The sequence below is a fragment of the Neovison vison genome, chromosome 1 (assembly GCF_020171115.1).
Source record: "Neovison vison isolate M4711 chromosome 1, ASM_NN_V1, whole genome shotgun sequence".
Taxonomy (NCBI): Eukaryota; Metazoa; Chordata; class Mammalia; order Carnivora; family Mustelidae; genus Neogale; species Neogale vison.
Window position 1 is genome coordinate 241,115,644 of NC_058091.1, and position 23,623 is coordinate 241,139,266.

The 23,623-nt window shown below is 39.4% G+C and overlaps 1 pseudogene; it reads right to left on the minus strand.

Moving 5' to 3' along the window:
- Positions 1-16,448: 16,448 nt before the first annotated feature.
- Positions 16,449-23,268, minus strand: LOC122891329 (annotated as a pseudogene).
- Positions 23,269-23,623: the final 355 nt, after the last annotated feature.

A 23,623-nucleotide genomic window follows, 5' to 3' on the forward strand; every position in this document is an offset into this window, starting at 1 on the left:
GATGAATGGATAAGGAAACACACACACACACACACATACACACACACACATGCACAGAAATATCATGGCTATATGATGTGCCGTATGAGACATGGACCTAGAGGGTATTATGTTTAATGAAATAAGTCAGACTGAAAAAGACAAATACCATATGATTTCACTCATAAATGGAATCTAGAAAGAGAAATAAAAGCATGAAGCATGAGCAGACCTGTAAATACAGAGAACAAATTGATGGTTGCCACAGAGGTCCTTTTTATGAATGTCTTGGGGGAATTTAATGTTCTCAGAGTATTGTCATACTGAATATTCTTCTGACATTAGATTATATTGCATTAAATCTTTCCAAAGTATGAAGCAATATATCCTGGAAAGTCAAATCCATTTTCAAAATTAAAGAGATACGTGAAAACCATTTCTTTTTTGTTATCTGTCATAGTAAGTGAATGGAATTCTGGCTAATTCTGCCAAACTTCGGGAATGACCAATTTTCAGAGAAACAGAATACAGTAAAATTTAGTCTGTTATAAACTACTCTGAGTATAATTTAATACTTTTGATTCATAAAATACTTTTAGGGACTTGGGGTGTTCCATGCAAATGAGTTTTCCAGAAAATTGAAACAAGCCAATGGTTGCTAAGTGGTTTTGTTTTGTTTTGTTTTGTTTTTGGCCAGAAGATTTTTAAAAATAAAAGTAGCAGATGTTTAAGGTAAAAATTCAGAGCATACAGAAAGTATAAAGTAAAAAGTAAAAATTGGCCCTTTCCAGTCTCCAATTTCTGCTATTGACAGTTTCTTATTATATACAGATACAGCTCTGTATATAATTTTATTTCATAAATGCAACCACACTATATATATTATACTTTGCTTTTCCACTTAATGTATCTGGGTCATCATTTGATAACAGCACATAAAAATCTAACTTATTCTAAAAAAATATCTAACTTATTCTAAATTTCTATGTAGAATTTTTTATGTGGTTTGCAATAGTTTATCAGTTCATAGTTGAAGAATATGGGAGTTGTTAAAAACAATACCTAAGTGAGCATCTTTATAAATGCACTTTGCATCTTCTTTTAAGTCCATCTATAGCAGTAGAATTACAAGGGGGAATAAATAAAGCACATACATTTTACTTTTTAACAGTTATACAGCTTAGTTGCCCTTTTGTGAAGTAGTTCATTCTCAATAGTTATTTGAAAATGACTTCCTTATAATCCTCAGAATGAGGTATCTCATTATTTCATACACGTGTATTTCTTTAATCATAAATGAGGTTGCACAGCTTTTGTGTGTTTGTTGATCACTTTTGCTTTTTCCTCTTGTAAAATGCCTGTTGAGAAAGATGATCTTCTAAACTGAACAGAGAATGTTAGCAATGTATTTTTACAGCTACACTGTAAAAATTAGATTTCAGTCAGGGTGAGTATTTGACAAATAATTTCTTAGAATCTTGAGATTATTCTTCCTTATTATTATTTTTTTTTCAGAATATATTGTCGTCCCAAATATCTAACACTGAGATGATGACATTTGGTCTTTACTGTTTGATTTAATGAACAGTTGTAGCTTACCCAGACTTCAGTCTGATTCGTGTCTCATGCGTGTTTAGAAAATTGCTATGGTGGAAAACTCCAGAATAAAAGGGTTGTGGTAGAGCTGTGATAGTTGACTTCCCTTACTCCGTGCTCTGTTGAAACAGTACTTACTTTCCTCCCATTTGGGTGAGAAATAATCTTGGAAATAAATTTGCATCCATGGGTATAATTCTATATGTTTGGGGTTCATGCCTTTTTTTTGTGATATATGCAGTTTCTACCACACTGTGGCTGCTTAAGAATTGTTCAAGAAAAACAAGAATAATGCTGGTATTTGGTTTGTCAGTTGTGGCTCAGAGCATCAGTGGGACATAGAGCAGAATTCTTGCAGAGAAATATGATCCTGACTCAGTTCTAATTTTATCTTTGTGGTGCAGCTTTTAACTATGAGGACAGCTGGTGTTGGATAAATCTGTCCTCACAAGCTGTATGAGATTGAAATAAAATTAAATATTTGGGGTTAAATCCAAATGCAAAAATGTGGAAATGACTGATGAATATTTTGATATTTCACTTTCTGCATTTGGGTGAAACCTACTTTCTGTTCATTGTGAATTCCTTGCAGTAGTCCTATTTGAAGCTTAAGATAAGCAGAATGTGTGCCTTAATTTAAGATCTAACATTTCTTGAAAGGTAAAGCTGAATTCTTGCTTTTTACTCTTAACCTCCACCCTGCTGATAAAAATGATAGATTGTAGAAACCTATTTTTGTTAGCAACCTCTCTTTGTCTTTCTGTCTTGAGCCAATGATTACTACCGTGCTTCTACTTGGGCAGGGAAAGTACTCCTGTGTGCTTTCTGAAAGTTTGCAAATGATGGGACCCCAAACTCCTAGTAGATTCTCCCCCAGATGACTAAATATCTTGCTGATTGCTAAGAGATAAATAAGGGTGGTGAGCTCAGAGAACAGTCAGGTTGCTGGCTTTTCTTCAGCTTACTGGATTACTAAGGTAGAAAAGCACTAAAAATAAATCAGGGCACAAATTCTCCTGCCAGGGGTTGAGTATTGAGATAACTTGTCTTCTTGGCTGGTGTTGACATCATCTGTTTTCCTAATGCTCTTTGCAGATGAGAGCCAGAGTGAGAAACAGGGTTGGCCATGAACAAGTGTCAGCAAAAGTTTGTAGCCTTGTTCTGATATACTTATTGTTGGTTCTTGTCAGATCAGTTAATGAGTTCCTCTAGCTCCTCTAGCAGGTCACCAAGCACATCAAGGTGAGACTTGAAACCAAACTGGGGACCAATCTCAGGGGAAGTCATTTGATATCTTCTAGTTTCAAATATATCTTTGCTAGGTCTCTTCCACATCAGTTGGGTTTCAATGTTTCCCCCAGGAGGTCAGATTCTACCAGAAATGAAAAGGTAGGGAGATTTCTCAGGAGTTCAGTTCTAGGACCTGAGGATTTCACAATAATACAAGTTACCTGATGGGGGGGGTAAAGATTCTTATTGCGGAATTTCGGTTTCTGTTGCTGCCTCAGAATCTGTCTTGAACAGAGTACCTTTGCCAGTCACAATTAATCTGTGGATCTCACTGGAACTTAAATGGAGGGGAATACATTTAAATACCTACCTTCTTTATATTTATCCCTACCCTTTTTTAGTATTTTAGAAACTTGCTTTTAACTGGACTAATACTGTCCCACACTGATTAAGTGCTTGATACTCACAAAATGCTTTTACTCATTTATCTGGTGACCTTCAGAACTAGTCTGTAAGGAAGGCAGATGTTATTATCCTGTTGCTAATTGCTGGACTCAGAAAAGCCAACAGATTCAGACTTTGGCAGCAGTTGGTGTTAAGCCCTGGGAGCTTTGGGATTTCTTGGTCCACTTAGCAATGTCTAGCTGACCTGGGGCCCTCTCTCCTAAGTCTGGAGGTTTGTTCTATTTTTTAAGATAATGTATTTAAATATATCTATAAAAATGCATTCTCACTATCGTAAAGTTGGAAAATATTGCAGAGAAGTGAGAGAGAGAGAAAAAAATCAGCTGCAGACCTAGTACTCAAAAACGAACTCCTTGGGTTTACTTAGATTTTTCACTGTGTCTGTGAGATGGAAGGAGAGATCAAATAAGTCTTCAGTAATGCTTATTTTGTCTTGGTTTCCCTGCATTTAGCATAGTGCGTATCATAGATATTTCAGTCTAGCCCCCTCCAGGGGTACTTCACAGGTAGCTAGGCATTGACCCTGGACCCTCCAAGCTGCGCTCTAAAAGAACCAAAATCTCAATGCCATCCCTGGTAGAGGTCAGATCTTCACTGTTCTCCTTTTGTTACTCTTCTTTTCACTCCCCCACTCCTCCCACAAAGCTTACTTCCTTTCCTTCTAGCTCTTTCAGTAGTTTCTCTTGATTTTTTTCCTGCAACATGTTACTTCCCATCTTAAAATCACCAGCAGCACTTCCCACAGATCTTTCCTCAAATTCTGCTTGGCTTCCCTTGTGCAGAGGCAACAGGCCAGAGAGCATGGAGGAAAATGAAAGGCCTGTTCTTTCTCGAGTCTCCCAAGCACCCAGCTTGGCACTCAGAAAGTACATCTGACCAAAGATAGGGGTGCTGGGGACTGCAGGCATGTTAGCAGCATGTTTGGACCCAGGAAATAGTAAATAACAGTGTATCTTTGGACCCCTTCCTGCATTTTGTTTAGTGCTTTAATAATAGACGTTAGGTAAGTGTTAACTGATTGTGTGTGTGTGTGTGTGTGTGTGTGTGTGAGTGTATTTGGTCTTGAAAGTAGAGGTGGGAAGCCACTGTACTTATTTCCTATAAATTAAAAGCATTGGGAGTGTATTCTCTGTCCCACACCCAAAGAATTCTGGTTTTCCTTATCTGTGGGATCACTATGCTATGAGAAAACCCAGCCAACCAGCAGCTTTGGTGTCAAAGGTACTCACAGCTTCCACGTTGTCTGTCGGCTTTCCAGGTCCTGATGTCCTCACCGAAAACACCTCTTGAAGCTGGGTTTGTTTGAGGTAGATCCCTGCTCTCTGGCAAGGAGGGGCATAAACTAGAATGACAGCTGTGTCCAAAGAGGCTAGGCTATCAACTGGAAGGGATGAGGAAGGGTCTCCCTATTCTGCTCTTTTTGGTGCAGTCCCAGCTTTCAGTTAACCACGCTTGGGGAGTGTGCATGCTTGTGCGTGTCCTCCCAGGAGAAGGACAAAAATTACATGACCCTGAGTTAGCCACTAATAATTACACATTGAATCTGAATGAAAATGAGGAGGAAAAGGCAGGGCAGAAGCCAAAGTGTCATGGTAAGCAAGGCATTTTTAATTGGAATGTAAAGAATTTTGTTAGCGGCATTTCAGTGAAATTCAAGCTGCCCTTTCTCTCAATCCAGAAGACAGGAGGTATCTCACAGCTGCTTGGGTCAGGATTACAGTTTTACAGTTAGATTTCAGAAATCTAATATTAATCTTGGCATTGGCTTTGGTGGAAGATGTGTGCAAGATTGTAGATCTTTATGGAAAATTATGTGGAACAGCACTTTTTTTTTTTCTTGGAAGCTTAAGATTTCTGTTTTACATGCTGTTGGGGGAATGTGCTTTCTTTGTGCTACATTGATCAATATGCTTAAATGTAAAAATAACTTAGTCTAATAAACAGAGAAACTTGATGTTATCACAAATAAGCAGAATATTTCTGGGACAAGTATAGACTTCCACTCCCCATAATTAATTTTATGATTAAACAGTAAGCTTTGATTGAGGACCTACTGTGTGCCCAATACTGGGCAGCTGGAGAATGCTACAGAAAAGCTAGCACAAGTGTCATAAGTAGCATAATGTCACAAGTAGCATAAGTGTCATACTGAGTTTACAGTAAACTAAGTGTGTCCTCAGTGCAATTCTTAGTAATCCTTCGTTTCCTTGAGTCAGTAATCCCTAAGTAAGTAAGACACCATTGCTGTAATACAGTACACTAAGTGCAAGTGATCACAGCCTTTTATCCCTGCCAGTGACAGAAAAATTTCAAAGCCATTCAACTCAACCAGTTTTTTTTTTTTTTTTGGACCTCTCACATAGGTCAACTATTTTGTTTCGTTTCAAGATCCAGACTACTTCTCACTCTGGTTTCAGTCAGTTATTTAAAAATTAAATGATGTTTGTTGGTCATGACAGAACCTGGGGAAATTCAGTATAACTGTGTTTTCAGTAATAGTGTAGAAAGGCAAATTGTCCTGGAGTGGTTCATTAGAAATACGGTTTCCTTCATCAAGGAATGGTGCGTCCCATCAGAAGAGAAGTGATTTATGTGATGTGATCCTGAGTGCTTGTGGCTTAAAGGGCTGTGTTACCTATAGGAATCTCTGATGGAGCATCTGGTCCTTGGAAGTTGGTTATTATCAAGCTGTCAAAGATCTAGACAGGATTTAGGCCATCCAAGCCAATTCTTCCTTGAAAAAAAAAGGTGTTTTTGCTTTTGTTTCTTCTTTTTTTCTTTTTTCTGTTTTTGTTTTATACAGACAAGGACCTGAATTCTAAGAAATAGAAGTCGTTTGCTAAGGTAGGGAATTACCCTGAATGCCAGAAGAATGTCAAGAAAAATTGTGAAATCTGGAGGAGAAAAAAAAAATCACTGGGTATTTTTTAGAAAGCTAGCTGTTGACTAGTGCATCCTTCCAAGTTATCTGGTTTAACTTCCATTATGTTTGAGCTGCTGAAAACTCTGTCAAGTTGTAGAAAATTAAGAGTAATGCAGACTATTCTTGATTATAGAAAAGCCATCAAATTTTGTCCTGTGGAGATGAAGTTGGTCACCCCATAGCCTCCAGCCCAAGAAACTAGTTTTCTCTCTGTTAACAAACACACTTCAGTGTTTCTCCTTGCCTCTTGAACCAGTTTTTAATGCTTACTGGCTCTGTCTTAAATTAATGAGTTAAGTAAAAACCTTTGACCTATGTTCATTTTATATCTATATGACAGTCATTGTTTGACCTTAAAAAATTGTTCTTTAACAGGAAGAAGCCAGGATTTTAGTAAGAACAGTCTGTTCCTTCCTTCACTGTGAATAACTAGACACCCTATTTACATGGGTTTCTGAGACAGTTAATCACTTATAATATTTTTCTTACGCTTTTTAAAAAACCTTTATTTTTTTTATTTTATTCTTAAAGAGAGTGAGAGTAAGCAGGGGCAGAGGGAAAGAGAGATCATCTTAAGTAGGCTCCACATTGGATATGGAACAGGTTGCGGGTCTCAATCTTATGACTCTGAGATCATGACCTGAGCTGAAATCACGAGTCAGGTGACTGAGCCACCTAGGTCCCCAATATACTTATATATGTTTATAAGACATGTGGAAAGTATCTTAAAAAAAAACTTACTGAGATTAATTTCATGTAACCTAAAACTAACCTTTTTATTTTTATTTTTTTAGAATGTTGGTTATAAAACTGTTATAAAGTGAACAATGCAGGGGCATTTAGTACATTCACAGTGTTGTACACCTACATCTCTATCTAGTTCTAAAACATTTCTGTCACTCCAAAGTAAAATCATTTATCTATTAATCAATTTCTCCCTATTCTGCTCTCCCCATAGTTCCTGGCCTCCACCCATCGGCTTTCTTTGTCTGTGCATTCATCTATTCTACGTAGTTCATATAAATGCACTCTTAGAGTATGTGTGACCTTTTGTATCTGGCTTCTTAGTATAATATATTGGAGATCTATCCATGTTGTAGCATATATTAGTAATCCATTTCTTTTTATGGCTGGATAATACTAGGTTATATGTATATAACACATCTTCTTTATCATTCACCTATTAATGGATATCGGGCCACCCATTAATGGATGTTTCCACCTTTGGCTACTGTGAATAGTGTTGCCATGATCATACATGTACATCTCACTTGTTGAAGTACCTGTTTTCAGTTCCTTTTGGTTTATATCTGGAAGCGGAATTGCAGCCTCGTACAGTAATTCTGTGTTTAGCATTTGAAGAACTGCCAAACGGTTTTCCACAAAGATTCAGCTATTTTATGTGCCTTTAGCAATATATGAGGGTTCCAGTTTCTCCACCTCCTCTCTAACCTTGTTATTTTCCATGTAAAAAATTATTTGCCACCCTAGTAGGTATGAAGTGGTACCTCATTTTGGTTTTGATTTGTATTTCCCTAATCACTAAGGATGTGTGTTGAATATCTTCTCATGTGCCTGTTAATCATGTGGTACATCACTTTTTTAATATGTTAGGAAAGCTGGCCACTGCAAAGAAAAGATGACTTGCATTGTAATACAATACTTGCATTGTAATAATTATCCCGTAATTTGTGTTTCTTAATTTAAGATTTTGTACACTAAATTTTATCAAATGATTCTATAGAGGAAGCTATCTTTTTTGGACATAAACTGGAGAGTATTTCCCCACTCTTTATACGAAGCTGTTTACACAGTGTTTTCACAGACCATGCCTAAACCTTCCACAGCATCCAGCAAGTGTTCTTAAAGAACTCAGAAAAATATTGCCATGGTGATACTGTCTGTCCTTGTGAAATGCTGCCATGTGAGCTGTTTTATACCCTCAAATCTTGCTTGGAGTTTTCAGTTTGTAAGATTTATTTGCTGATTTGTTTTTTAACTGTGTATATACAATACATTTTTAATAATAATGATAACACTTTTTCATGTGTCTGTTGGCCATCTGGATGTCTTCTTTGCAGAAACGTCTGTTCATGTCCTCTGCCCATTTCTTGATTGGATTATTTGTTCTTTGGGTGTTGAGTTTGTTAAGTTCTTTACAGATTTTGGACACTAGTCCTTTATCTGATATGTCCTTTGCAAATATCTTCTCCCATTTTGTCAGTTGTCTTTTGTTAACTGTTTCCTTTGCTGTGCAAAAGCTTTTGATCTTGATGAAATCCCAATAGTTCATTTTTGCTTTTGCTTCCCTTGCCTTTGGCGATGTTCCTAGGAAGATGTTGCTGCGGCTGAGGTCGAAGAGGTTGCTGCCTGTGTTCTCCTCAAGGATTTTGATGGATTCCTTTCTCACATTGAGGTCCTTCATCCATTTTGAGTCTATTTTCATGTGTGGTGTAAGGAAATGGTCCAGTTTTATTTTTCTGCATGTGGCTGTCCAATTTTCCCAGCACCATTTGTTGAAGAGGCTGTCTTTTTTCCATTGGACATTCCTTCCAGCTTTGTCGAAGATTAGTTGACCATAGAGTTGAGGGTCTATTTCTGGGCTCTCTATTCTGTTCCATTGATCTATGTGTCTGTTTTTGTGCCAGTACTGTACTGTCTTGATGATGACAGCTTTGTACTAGAGCTTGAAGTCTGGAATTGTGATGCCACCAACTTTGGCTTTCTTTTTCAACATTCCTTTGGCTATTCGAGGTCTTTTCTGGTTCCATATAAATTTTAGGATTATTTGTTCCATTTCTTTGAAAAAAATGGATGGGATTTTGATAGGGATTGCATTAAATGTGTAGATTGCTTTAGGTAGCATAGACATTTTCACAATATTTATTCTTCCAATCCAGGAGCATGGAACACTTTTCCATTTCTTTGTTTCTTTCTCAATTTCTTTCATGAGTACTTTATAGTTTTCTGAGTATAGATTCTTAGCCTCTTTGGTTAGGTTTATTCCTAGGTATCTTATGGTTTGGGGTGCAATTGTAAATGGGATTGACTCCTTAATTTCTCTTTCTTCTGTCTTGTTGTTGGTGTAGAGAAATGCAACTGATTTCTGTGCATTGATCTTATATCCTGACACTTTACTGAATTCCTGTACAAGTTCTAGCAGTTTTGGAGTGGAGTCTTTTGGGTTTTCCACATAGAGTATCATATCATCTGCGAAGAGTGATAATTTGACTTTTTCTTTGCCGATTTGGATGCCTTTAATTTCCTTTTGTTGTCTGATTGCTGAGGCTAGGACTTCTAGTACTGTGTTGAATAGCAGTGGTGATAATGGACATCCCTGCCGTGTTCCTGACCTTAGTGGAAAAGCTTTCAGTTTTTCTCCATTGAGAATGATATTTGTGGTGGGTTTTTCATAGATGGCTTTGATGATATTGAGGTATGTGCCCTCTATCCCTACACTTTGAAGAGTTTTGATCAGGAAGGGATGCTGTACTTTGTCAAAGGCTTTTTCAGCATCTATTGAGAGTATCATATGGTTCTTGTTCTTTCTTTTATTGAAGTGTTGTATCACATTGACTGATTTGCGGATGTTGAACCAACCTTGCAGCCCTGGGAGACAAACCATAAGTGACTCTTAATCTCACGAAACCAACTGTGGGTTGCTGGGGGGCGGGGGGTTGGGAGAAGGGGGGTAGGGTTATGGACATTGGGGAGGGTATGTGCTTTTGGGTAAATTGGAAGGGGAGGTGAACCATGAGAGACTATGGACTCTGAAAAACAATCTGAGGGGTTTGAAGTGGCGGGGGGGGTGGGAGGTTGGGGTACCAGGTGGTGAGTATTATAGAGGGCATGGCTTGCATGGAGCACTGGGTGTGGTGAAAAAGTAATGAATACTGTTTTTCTGAAAATAAATAAATTGGAAAAAAAAACAAAAAACCAAAACCAAAACCAAAAACAAAATAATAATAATGATAACAATAAGTAGCACTTCTGGAACATTTCTCAGGTGCCAGACTTTGTACCAGACATTTTATTTGGATATATCCTTTAATCCTAATAGAATATTAGCTCCTTAGGGTACGATCTTTTATTTCTTGTCTGTTGTTGTATCCCCAGCATCTAACATGGCACACCTGCTTAAGAGCAAGTGTTGAATCAGTGTTACTGAATAAACAACCTTTGAGGTGGTTTCTTTTTTTTTTTTTTTTTTTTTGAGGTGGTTTCTGTGATTACCTTCATTTTAAGAATGAGGAAGCTGGGGGGGAGGGGGTTTGGGAGAAGGGGGGTGGGGTTATGGACATTGGGGAGGGTATGTGCTATGGTGAGTGCTGTGAAGTGTGTAAACCTGGCGATTCACAGACCTGTACCCCTGGGGATAAAAATATATGTTTATAAAAAATTAAAAATTAAAAAAAAGGAATGAGGAAGCTGAGTCTAAGAAATGTAAAGCAATTTCCTCAAGGTCATACAGATGGGCAGTGGCAGAGCCCAGATCAGAACCAAGAAGCCTACTCCAGAGTCCACACCACACTGCCTTCTAAGCCATAGCATTCAGAACAGCACTTTAACCTCTTCCTTCCACATTCTGCAGAGTGACCAGGAAGTTCTGTCAAAGAAGAAGAAATTCATTACACTTCAAGAAAAAATATTTATATTTTAAAGATTTTATTTACTTATTTGACAGAGAGACACAGTGAGAGAGGAAACACAGGCAGGGGGAGAGGGAGAAGCCGGCCTCCCGCTGAGCAGGGAACCCGATGTAGGGCTTGATCCCAGTACCCTGGGATCATGACCCAAGCTAAAGGTAGATACTTAACTGACTGAGCCACCCAGGTGCCCCAAGAAAATATTTGTTAATGGGTCTGTGTGCCCAGACATTTGTTGGGTGTAATGTTGAGAACTGGGTATTAAGGAAATTCTTTTATGGGGATTGACACTAGCTGGGTGACCTGGAACAAATAATTCATTCTAGACTTTACTCCTCATGGGTAAAATGGAAAAGTTGCACTAGATGATCTAAGTGCATTCCAGCAATAAAATATGATAAATTTTAAGAAGTGGTATGGATAAGGCCACATTGAACTTGTTTGCTGGGGATGGGGTGGAGGGTGGTGGGAGATGTCATTGGTTTATATATCTTAATCTTTGATCTAGAAGATTGATGAAGAAGAGGAAAGGGCCATAAAGTGGTAAATATACAATGATAGTGCTAGTGTGTATCATCTAGAAGAGAAAATGAGGCAGTTATCCAAGCAGCAAAGAAACCTCAGTTCATCTTTAATTTTAAGAAATGAGATTTACTTCTATCCTCACCCTTACCTTTGAGAAGTATAGTAGTCTGAAGTTATTTACTATTTTATGGTCTCTCAACACTTCCCTCTCCTTTGTGTCCTATAAGTCTTCTGAGAAGTAGTTGGGGGGATATTTGGAAAAAGATTATACAGTTGTCTAGTGATTTTTTTTTTAAATTTTAAAAGATTTTATTTATTTATTTGACAGACAGAGATTACAAGTAGGCAGAGAGGCAGTCAGAGAGAGGAGGAAGCAGGCTCCCTGCTGAGCAGAGAGCCCGATGTGGGGCTTGATCCCAGGACTCTGGGATCATGACCTGAGCTGAAGGCAGAGGCTTAACCCACTGAGCCACCCAGGCGCCCTCCGTTGTCTAGTGATTCTTGATCTTGTTTTTCTTTTCTTTCTTTCTTTTTTTTTAAGTACCCCAGTCTGTCTTACCCTGAAATTTGAAGAAAACGTCTAATTATTGTTTTTTAGTATTGTTAATTTTTCTCTTGAATTCTTTTTATTAAAAAACATGTATGCCTCATGGCAGTTTTTCCTTAGGTTTCTAGGAGTAGGAGATATTGTCTAATAAAAAATAATAATAGCAAAACTTCAAAACAATATGTTAACTTTTTAAGGGAAAAAATCTTACAGGTAAAACACACTTTTATTTTTTATTTTTATTTTTTTTTTTTTGTTTTTTATTTTTATTTTTAAAAAAGATTTTATTTATTTATTTGACACAGAGAGAGAGGTCACAAGTAAGCAGAACAGCAGGCAGAGATAGAGGGGGAAGCAGGCTCCTCGCTGAGCAGGGAGCCCGATGCGGGACTCAATCCCAGGACCCTGAGACCATGACCCAAGCCAAAGGCAGATGCCTAACCCACTGAGCCACCCAGGCACCCCTAAAACACACTTTTAAAGGCTTACTTATGTTCTCTTTTAAATTTGGTTGAATGATTATACTTCTTATTCTGCAAGGGTTAGCCAATAATTGCACACTCATTAGATGCCTGGTGTATACAAAGCACTATTTTAGATGCCAAAGAAATTCAAATATCCTTGCCCTCAACTTTGTAAAAGTTGCGAAACCTGTACAACCAAGCACAGCATATGAGTGAATATTATGCATCCCTCAAGCTAAATGTAAAGTGGTTTTGTTTTTAAAGATTTTATTTATTTATTTGAGAGAGAGAGAAAATGAGAGAGAGGGAGCATGAGAGGGGGAAGGTCAGAGGGAGAAGCAGATCCCCTGCTGAGCAGGGAGTCATATGTGGGACTCAAATCCTGGGACTCCAGGATCATGACCTGAGCTGAAGGCAGTTGCTCAATCAACTGAGCCACCCAGGCGCCCTAAATGTGAAATGTTAAAGGAAGTGAAGAAGGTACTCCTTTCAGCTACAGTGTTTGAGAAAAGCTTCATGGAAGAGGGGATGCTGAAACCAAGTCTTGAAGGATGTACATGTTAAGAGTGAAGGTAAGGGAGTTGGGGGAGGGATATTAATAGATAGAATAATTTGAACACATGCTCAGAAGGAAGAATATTTGGCATGTATTTGGGAACTATAAGTAGTTCAGGGGAGTGGAGGAAAGTTTTGAAAAGATGAGTAGTGGGAAATAAAGAGAAGAAATGAATTGGAAGTTGGGAACAAGTTTGTATTCCCTGATAAAGACGGTTAGATCCATCCAGTATTGGTTTTCTGCATGTCTATCCATCTTCCTTTCCCGTTGCCACCCCACTCCAAATAAAACAGAAGAATAGACAAGTAATTTCTTCATGCAGGAAAAACTGAGTACCTGTTCTGTCCCAGATACTTTTCTAGGAGCATAAGCTCTAAAGATAAACAAGACACAGTCGTTGTCCTCAAGTAGGCCACAGACTGAGAGGGAAGACCAACTCTTAGTTAGAAAAGGGTTACATATAAAGTGCCCATTTTATTTGAAATGGGGCCACCTTGAAAAAGAATGATCTTGGCTGCAATGGGCTGATCGCCTGAGCTCTGTTTTTAGCCCTTGGGAGCAACCTCAGGATGTGTGGCATACCAGAAGAGCAGCTGCATACTATATTCTGAATATGATGAAAGTGGCACCTCCGTTTTTCCAGACCCATGGCGGTGACTCTCCCTGGGAAGGAGAGCCAAGCTTCTTCTCTCCTGGCTTGTGCCATTGGGCACATTTTTCCATAGAATTTTAGAGGAGAACTTTGAGAAAGAAGATATGGAGAAGAAAGGGATAAGAGAATAAAATACAGAGTAATTTAAACAAATGTACAGGATTTAATCAGTAGTATCTCTTAGATGCAGCAAGATTAATAATAAATAGTAATAGCAGTAATGGTAATAATAATAATAATAATAATAAATGATAATTACTGAGTGCTTACTTTGTACCAGGCACTATGATGAGGGCTTTAATGTACATTACCTAATTTAGCCCACGTAGTAACCCTAAAAGTTTGCTACTACTTTCATTGCCTTTTAAAGATAAGGAAACTGGGGTGCCTGGGTTGACCCAGTGGATTAAGCCTCTGCCTTCAGCTCGGGTCATGATCTCAGGGTCCTGGGATCGAACCCCGCATTGAACCCCACATCGGGCTTTCTGCTCAGCGGGGAGCCTGCTTCTCCCTCTCTCTGCCTGCCTCTCTGCCTACTTGTGATTTCTCTCTCTGTAAAATAAATAAAATCTTTAAAAAAAAAGATAAGGAAACTGAAGCTTAAAAAGATTGAATAACTTTACCCTATCACATAGGTCATAAGTGGATATAATGGAAAGTATATTGGGATGGCTTTTATACGTCATATTTTATAAAGAGAGCTGAAGCCTAGAGAGAAGTGAGTAGTCCATAGGTACACAGCAGGATGATGTCAGAGCCAAATTTAAAGTTCATTCCTTGGGCGCCTGGGTGGCTCGGTGGGTTAAGCCGCTGCCTTCGGCTCAGGTCATGATCTCAGGGTCCTGGGATCGAGTCCCGCATGGGGCTCTCTGCTCAGCGGGGAGCCTCTCAATCTCTCTCTCTCTCTCTGCCTGCCTCTCCATCTACTTGTGATCTCTGTCAAAAAATAAATAAAATCTTTAAAGTTCATTCCTTAATTTTATAGCTCTTGAATACTTTTAAAATTCTTTTATAATGGAAAATTTCAAATGTATGTATCAGCTTCTATGATTACTTATATGCAACCAGTCTTATTAAACATCATATTATTTCATCTCTAAATATGCCAGAATTTTTCTCTAGAAGAGAAAATAATAAAAAAAATCAGAATACCACTATTGCTCCTAAAATTAAAAGTGATTCTGTAATACCATAAACTAGCTTGTTCGGTTTGAATATGAATTTCCAGTTGTTTCATAAATGTCACAAATTTTTCTTCGAGTTTATTTGCTTGACTCAAGAGCTGCATAAGGTCCATACATTACAATACATTGATATATCTTAAGTCTCTTTGACCTATAGCTTTCTTTCCACCTTTTAAGTTTTCTTGTAATTTAAATTGTTGAAGAAAACTGGTTGTTTATTCTACAGAGTTTCCTGCAATTTTGATTTTGTTGCTTTTATCATTGTGGTGTAGTTTTCATATGTTCCTCTGTCCTCTGTATGTCCTACGAATTGGTAGTTACATTTACAGGCTTGATCAGAGTCAAATTTGATACATCCTTTTTTTTTTTTTTTTTGCAAAGCTACTTCATAAATGATGTATCATCAGGAGGCACATGATTTCTGATTATCTAATTTATTGTGATGTTAGCAGTCATTGATTTAGGGTTTATGCATCAATTTATTTATTTAGGGTTGCAGAGCCTTCCAATTCCAGCCATGACAGAGTATCAGGATGAAAATATACTTCTCACCTTAAATGAACAAAAACCCAACAAGAAATATAAAACAATGTTATAGATATTGGACAACAGGTATCACACAAGTGTGATCTCTTTTTTTTTTATTAACATGTAATGCATTATTTGCCCCTGGGGTACAGGTCTGTGAATCGTCAGGCTTACATACTTCACAGCACACGAGTGTGATCTTTAAAGAAAGGGGAATGGCATAATGTCTGACTTCTAATGAAAAATTGTAGGGCATGCAAAGAAACAGGTCATAGATTCATAACATGGATAAAATTCCATTAATAGAAACAGAATCCAGAGATGAGAGCATAGAATTAGTAGACAAAGATAATAAAACAGCTATTATAAATATACTTCAGTTGCTAAAGAGGTAGAAGAAAAGATGAGCATAATAAGGAGGAAAAATGGAAGATATAAAAAAAGACCCAAATGTAGGAATTAAAAATATTTGAGATGAGAAATATGTTGGGTGGAATTAATAGATTAGACACAGTAGAAGAACAGATTGGACAGTTGAAGGCATAACAATAGAAGGTTTCCAAAATAAAACACAAAGAAAAAAGACTGAAAAAAAGCAAAGCAAAACAATGAATAGAGCATCAGTAAGCTGTGGGACAGTATCATGTAATTGGAGCTGGGGAAGGGCAGTGACACCAGAAAAATATTTGAAGGAATAATGGCACCTTAAAAGGATCCGGAGACCTCTTTTTCTGTTGTGATGAAAGATAAAATTGCTTCTCAGCAGGTAAAGAATGGTTTCATCATGAGCAGGCAGAAAGCTCTAAACTAGACCGACCCTTTTAGAGTACATGATGACCGCCTATGTGATAGGTTATATTACCTTCCTTAATGGAAAAATTGTGATGTTTGTCTTTTATCTTCCTTTTTTTCCATCCTTAAATCTCTCTTATCCACTTTTTTTTTCCCTGGGTGCAGTATATTGTATTGATGGTACATGACAAGGTAGGGTACTTCAAACCTCTCCCCTTCTTCAGGATGTCTGGAATAGAAACTGGGTAGATGCTGGGAGATTCTCGGTGTGTTAGGGAACAGACTGGAGCAAGAACTCCCCAGAAGCTGAGGGCCTCTCTCTTCTTCCTGTTCTCACTGAGTCTGGTGGTCTGGGGGGCTCTTACTCCTTGGAGACCATGTGGACCATAACGTCTACCGCCTGGTTGCTGTAGTGAAATTCCATTGTCATACCAGGAAGTGAGCTTGACAGAGTAATCATTGAGAGTAATGCCAGCTCCAGCATCAAAAGTGGAAGCATGGATGTCACTGTTAAAGTTGCAGGAGACAACCTGGTCCTCCTCTGTGTAGCCCAAGGTGCCCTTAAGGGGGCACTCCAATCCTTGCTTCACCACCTTCTTGATGTCATTGTATCTGGCAGCTTCATCTAGGTGGCAGGTCAGATCCCTGATAACAAGGTGAGGGTGGGACATGGAAGGCCATACCAGTGAACTTCCCAGTTCAGAGATGACCTTTGCTCCAGGCTTAGCAGCACCAGTAGAAGCAGGAATGATGTTCTGGGCAGCTCCGCAGACATCATACAGCTTCCCAGAGGGACAATCTATGGTCTTCTGGGTGACTTTGATAACTTGGACTGTGGTTATGAGTTCCTCCATGGTGCCAGAGTTTTCCTAAATGACCTTGGCCAGAGGGGCCAAGCAGTTGGTGAGGCAGGAGGCATTGCTGATAATCTTGAGGGAGTTGTCTTTCTTCTCATGGTTCATGCCCATCACAGACATGGAGGCACCAGCAGAAGGGGCAAAAATGATAACCCTCCTAGCCCCATCCTTCAAGTGAGTCCCATCTTCTCCATGGTGGTGAAGACCCCAGTGGACTCCACAATATACTTGGGATGAGCATCACCCCATTTGATGTTGGTGGGATCTCGCTCCTAGAAGATCAGGATGGGCTTTCTTTTTCCATTGATGACAGGTTTCCTGTTCTCAGCCTTGACTGTGCCATTGAATTTTATGTGGATGGAATCATTTGGAACATGTAGACCATGCAGCTGATGACAGTGAATGGGCCATTGATGGTGACAGTACCCAATTTGCCAGAGTTAAAACCAGCCCTGGTGCCCAGTATAGTCAAATCCCTTTACTGCAACCTCCACCACTGTGTCTCAGATATGTGGCTGGCACTGCACCAGAAGATGTAGCTGTCTATTGAACAAAGGGGAACAGAGAGCCTCTCTTATCCACTCTTAATGTGATTCCTTTCACTTCCCCACTGAATACTCCCAAAGTGTCCCTGGTTACCCAAGGAAGTCCTGTACCCATTTCCTGAGCTTCCACCTGGGTTCCAGGATCCTTTCATTTACCCATGCATCCATCCCCAGCCTCCTGTAATGAAATTTTGACCCATTTTGGTCTAGTCAGTTCATATTAGGGGTTAATCCTTGATAATCATTCCTTGTAAGTTCCAATAATTTCATGTACAATATTTTTTTTAAAAGATTTTATTTATTTACTTGAGAGAGAGAGAGCATGAGAGGAGAGAGGGTCAGAGGGAGAAGCAAACTCCCTGCTGAGCAGGGAGCCGGATGCAGGACTCGATCCTAGGACTCCAGCATCATGACCTGAGCTGAAAGCAGTTGCTCAACCAACTGAGCCACCCAGGTGCCCCATTTTTCATGTACAACATTAATAAGTTAGTATTCACATTCAAAAGGCCATCCAAAGATATACTTTAATTGCTATTGGGTGACTTAAGTTTCAGCTTAAATAGAAATTTTTGTTCAACAGTAATTTCAGGTACTGAGTCATATACTATGTTAGGTGCTAGGGCAGAATGAGTAAGACCTAGCTTCTGTCCTCTGGAGTCTCTCAGACCTGAAAGACAGACTTACAACAAACACAAATTGGTGTCACATAAATACAGTAAAGGAGATGTGAACAAAAGTTCTGAGCACTCACTGGGAAACAGCTGACATAACTTGTGGCACTCAAGAAAAGAGACTTTTGTGATGGCTCTAAAGGAGAAACGGGTAAAAGAGCTTGAGAAGGTGAAGGGAATGTCTGGCAAAGGAAATATAAAAAGCACAGAGATAAGGAATATCAGTGGCTGTTTATTAAGTCTTTACTGTATGTCAGGCACAAAGCCAGGTGCTTTGCATACATTTATATCACTTGACTCTCACAAAAATCTTTTATTTTTTTTAAAAGATTCATTTATTTGAATGAGGTGAGGGAGAGGCAAGTGGACATAATTTTCAAGAGGACTCCCCAGTGAGTGTGGAGTTGGACGCCAGGCTTGATCCCAGGACCCAAGGGATCATGACGTGACCTTGGCCAAAACCAAGAGTCAGACAATTAACTGACTGAGCCACCCAGGCACTCCTCACATACTTAATATTTACATACATTTGTAATTATGTTCTTTCCTTCTTTTCACCACTAGGCAACAAAGTCTTAATCAAAGGGTTTGACTGTCTTTTTCATAAAAATGTCCTTTTCATTTAGTGAATGTGGTCTACTCACTTAGTGAATGAATGAGTGAAACTAAAAGAATACTTATGATGGTGGGAAGTTGTGGCACTGGGCTTTGCAATTCTATATCAAAGAAGTTACGGTTGCCTTGGAGAAACTGGGAAGTCTCAGATTAATCTGAGGCTACACCTATAGGCCAGTTGAACCTTACAACCCCAGCTTTGCCCTTCAGGTTTCAGTGAGCATGACACGATTATGGGGCGAGCCAGTTGCACTTCCCTGTAAAACTTAAAAGAAAATTTGAACTGAACCACCAATATTATGATCTCTAATGCAGGAACAGAACAACACTTCAAGTAATTTTTGTGGATTTCTGGGTGTTGTGGCTCCCTTGACTGGGATCCCTTTGGTGTTCAGCCTTTAGCTATAAATAAATCTTGAGCCCCCATGGCTGGTCTGGGCTGGGGAGCCAAGGAAGGCAGAGCAGCTGGAGAGGCCTAGAGATGTTAGCCAAGAATGTGCTAACTAGGAAGGAAGGTAGGAATCCAGGCTTATTTGGATACCTTTTCCTATAGACATGCAACCTAATTATGGTCTTTGGCCAGTTTTGTCTGGGGAAGAAATTGAGCTTTCCTCTTTGTAAGCCTCCTTCTCTCATTTCCTAATCCTAGAGAGAGCATACCTAAACCTGTTTCATCTCCACCCTGCACAATGGATTCAACAAATCACCTGATTTAGAGTCAGGAGATGTGGGTGCAAATTCTGACTACCTGTTAGTGACTGTGACTGTAGGCAAGTGATGTAATTTCTTCTGTCATAAAATGGAGCTTTACCTCCTTCCCACCACATAGTTGTTGAGAGAATGAAATGAGATAATAGGGTTGAAAGTGTTTTGTGAGTTATCAAGCTCTGTGTAATTGTACTGGAGGAGGAGGATGTGCTTTCCTGAGGGGCATTTAGACTGGGGGACCCAGATTAAGTAAACCCTTCTCAACTGCCCAGTGTGCCACAAGGTGGCAGCAGGGTCCTGTCTTTGCTCCTGTCTTTAGCATGGGGGGAAAAAATGGGAAAGGGATTTGGATGCTGCTTTGCTCTGCTCTGCAAAGGTGAACAGGATTTATTCCTTTACCACTGCCTACATTTCTCACTCCACCGAATCCTTCAACTCCACATAAAATAATTTCTCAAAGGACTCACGTTCTTAAATCCGAATCCCAGGGCACTTCCCCTACTGTGGAAGTTAATCCAACCCTGGCAGGTCTTGTTTAATGGTTGCAAATCTGTTCTGAGCTTTGGGCTTTAGTACAACTCTTGCCCTCCTGGGATTTCACTGCTATAGACTCCAAACTCACTGTTGTCGTTTCCTTGAATCAGAGCTCTACTGGCCCTGGAAAACCAGCTAATCCAACTTCTCATTACAGAAGAGGAAACTGAGGCACAGGGAAGGGAAATAATCTGTTCATGATTAAACAATTAGTTCATTGAAGAGTTTGGACTTTAATCCAGCTTTCTTCCTGTGGATTCAGCCCCTCTGCAAATGTATTTTCCAGGTGTTTTGAAAGGTTTTTGAAGCAGCTTTATTTCTCCCACTGGTGAGAATTTTGAGGGCCCTCTGAGGCAGAGGGAAACAGGAGAACTCTCTAGCACCCACTCCAAAAATAAATTAGTCAATCAGCTGATTAGCTAATTAGATGATTAATTAATTATTTGACAGAGATAGTGAGAGAGGGAACAGAAGTGGAGAGGGGGAGAGGGAGAGGGAGAAACAGATTCCCCACTGAGCAGGGAGCCCAATGTGGGCTGGGACCCTGGGATCATGACCTAAGCCAAAGGACATTCAATGACTGAGCCACCCAGGCACCCCAACAAAAATCTTTCGAAGCAGCTTTGCCAAAAGTACGTCACTAGGAATTGCCAAGTATCTGAAAGGTAGGCATTAGAAACTCTCAGGGAGGGGTGCCTGGGTGGCTCAGTGGGTTGGGGCCTCTGCCTTCGGCTCAGGTCATGATCCCAGAGTCCTGACATTGAGCCCCTCATCGGCTCTCTGCTCCTTGGGGAGCCTGCTTCCTTTCTCTCTGCCTTCTCTCTCTGCCTGCCTCTTTGCCTACTTATGATCTCTGTCTGTCAAATAAATAAATAAAATCTTAAAAAAAAAAAGAAAGAAACTCTCAGGGATGCAGCAGATATTGTGTCAGGAGAGGGGAAGAATCCACTTAAAGGACAGGTTTCACTGTATGGGTTTTTGCATGAGGGTTGTCTTCCCAATTATATTCTCAAAGGCAATGTTCAAATGAGACCATTCTCAGTTTGCCATAGCTGAAGGCAAAAGAAGGCGGGAATGAGGGAAACCAGCCTTAAACATTTGTTCTCTTGTGCAGGGCATTCTCTGTACAAGTAAATCCATATAAAGGGAGCAGAGTGGTAAAGTAAGAGCTTGTGACTTGAGGGTCTGATAAATATTGGTTCAAAGCCTGGCCTAGTTACTTACTTTTATAGGTAATTATCGTAAGCCTTAGTTTTCTTATCTATAAAATGGGTACAATGATATCTACCTTATTAACTCTATAACTTTGGACAGGTTATTTAACCATTGTGTGCCTAGATTACATTGTCTGTAAAATGAGAATAATAGTAAAATGAGAAGTCCCTTTTCACAAGTGTATAAGGATTAATGTTATTACCTAGAATCATGCATAGTAAGCAACTGGAAAGTATTAGCTGTTGTTATTATTATTACCACCATACAGAGTTGTTGTGAGTCTTAAATGGGACAGAGTATGTAAAGCTTTTTTTTTTTTTTAAAGATTTTATTTATTTGACAGAGAGAGAGATCACAAGTAGGCAGAGAAGCAGGCAGAGAGAAAAAGGAGGAAGCAGGCTCCCTGCTGAGCAGAGAGCCTGTTGTGGGACTCTGTGTGGGGCTCTATCCCAGGACCCTGGGATCATGACCTGAACCGAAGGCAGAGACTTAACCCACTGAGCCACCCAGGCACCCCAAGCTTTTAAAGAGAATAAGCACTCATTAAGATGGTATTTATTTTTATTTATATGTAATAACCACAATGATCTAGATAGTATTCACAGTAAATGAACCTGCTTGCTTATAATCTAGGTAAAAATTTTTTTTTGTCATTTGTTTTTTGTGTATTCTTACTCTGTTATTTGAGGATAATTCTTGGCTTTTTGAATTAGGATTCATCTTCTTTTTACTAATCTAAAGACAACAAGAGTGATTAGCATTTTTGAGCTCTCACTTTGTGCCAGACCCAGTGCTCTATGTACATTGTCTCAGAAGGATTCCGTAACTTGTTTATGTCTACAGAGCAAACAAGTGATAGGATTGGGATTTGAACCCAGGCAGTCCTATTCCAGATTGTGCTTTCTTGACTTTTTTTTTTTAATTTTTAAATTTCTTTTTAGCATAATAGTATTCATTGTTTTTGCACCACACCCAGTGCTCCATGCAATACGTGCCCTCCTTAATACCCACCACCTGGCTATTTCTTTCTTTTTTTTTCTTTTTAAGATTTTATTTATTTGACAGACAGAGATCACAAGTAGGAAGAGAGGCAGGCAGAGAGAGAGAGAGGAGGAAGCAGGCTCCCCACTGAGCAGAGAGCCCGATGTGGGACTCGATCCCAGGACCCTGAGATCATGACCTGAGCTGAAGGCAGAGGCTTAACCCACTGAGCCACCCAGGTGCCCCCCACCTAGCTATTTTTTACTCATCTGTCTGCCTTAAAAAATGTTTAAACAGAAGGGGATTCCATTTCTTACTAGTAAAATTCCAGTACCCTAGAGCCAAAAGATACTAAAGAATTTATCATTGATTTATAAAATACCAGGCACAGTAAAAGTGTTTCTAACCTTTGACCTGACATATCCACTTTTAGGAATCTGTCATAAAGAAATAATCCAAAATACAAACAAAGTTTTATCACAATGTTATTTTATCACAGTGCATTTATAATATGGAAAACTTTGATGTAATCTAAACATCTAACTACAGAAATGTTTAGTAAAAATATTGTGTATCTACTTGATGAATTATTATGTAGTTTTGAGTAATCATGAATGCTGATGCTATTTGGAATTAATTAATTAATTAATTATTGGTGAAAAAACATTTGGGCTATTTTTCTCTAGGGCCTTCCTTTCTTTTCTTTTTCAAAATTTTAGGAGGTAATCCAAAGTGGGAATTGAACTTATAACTCTGAGATCAAGAGTCGCATGCTTTACTGAGCCAGCCACTGCCCCCAGTGCCTTCCTTTCTAACAGCATGGTTTTTCTTGGTCAACTACTGTATACAACTTTCTTGTGTGAATCTTCTTGATGGACTTGCAAGGAAGTTTTCCAACATTCAAAGGCCCTCAACCTATTTTGTTCTAGCTTCTGAAGTAGGTGACATGGGCTACCACTTTTTGTGAGATCACTGGTTCTGGTCTGGTCTGGTGGGTTCTGGTCACATTTGGGTTCCATGTTGTGGAGGTAGGCTCACTGAAGGCCATTGACCATGGCCAATCCTTCCTCTTGGTATGCAAAGGTAAAAGGGTCAGAGTAAGTTGCCTGGTCCAGGCTGACAGAGAAAGTGGAGAGCTGGTATTCACTTTGGTGGGCAGACTCGGGCCATAAATCCTTGACTCCCCCCCACACCACCTGCAAGCGTGGGTGGGACACAGACACTCCTCTTCTCCTTCTTTCCTGTTGACAGTGACTGTCAGCTGGGGTTTAGCTAAGGCCAAAACACTTTGATGTGGCTTCTCCTTGTGTCTTGAGCTTCCTCACAACTGGGTGGTTGGATTTCAAGGACAAATGTCCTATACTCTTAGAGGAGTGGGGACACTTTCCCTGGTGCTGTTCTGAAGGTGTC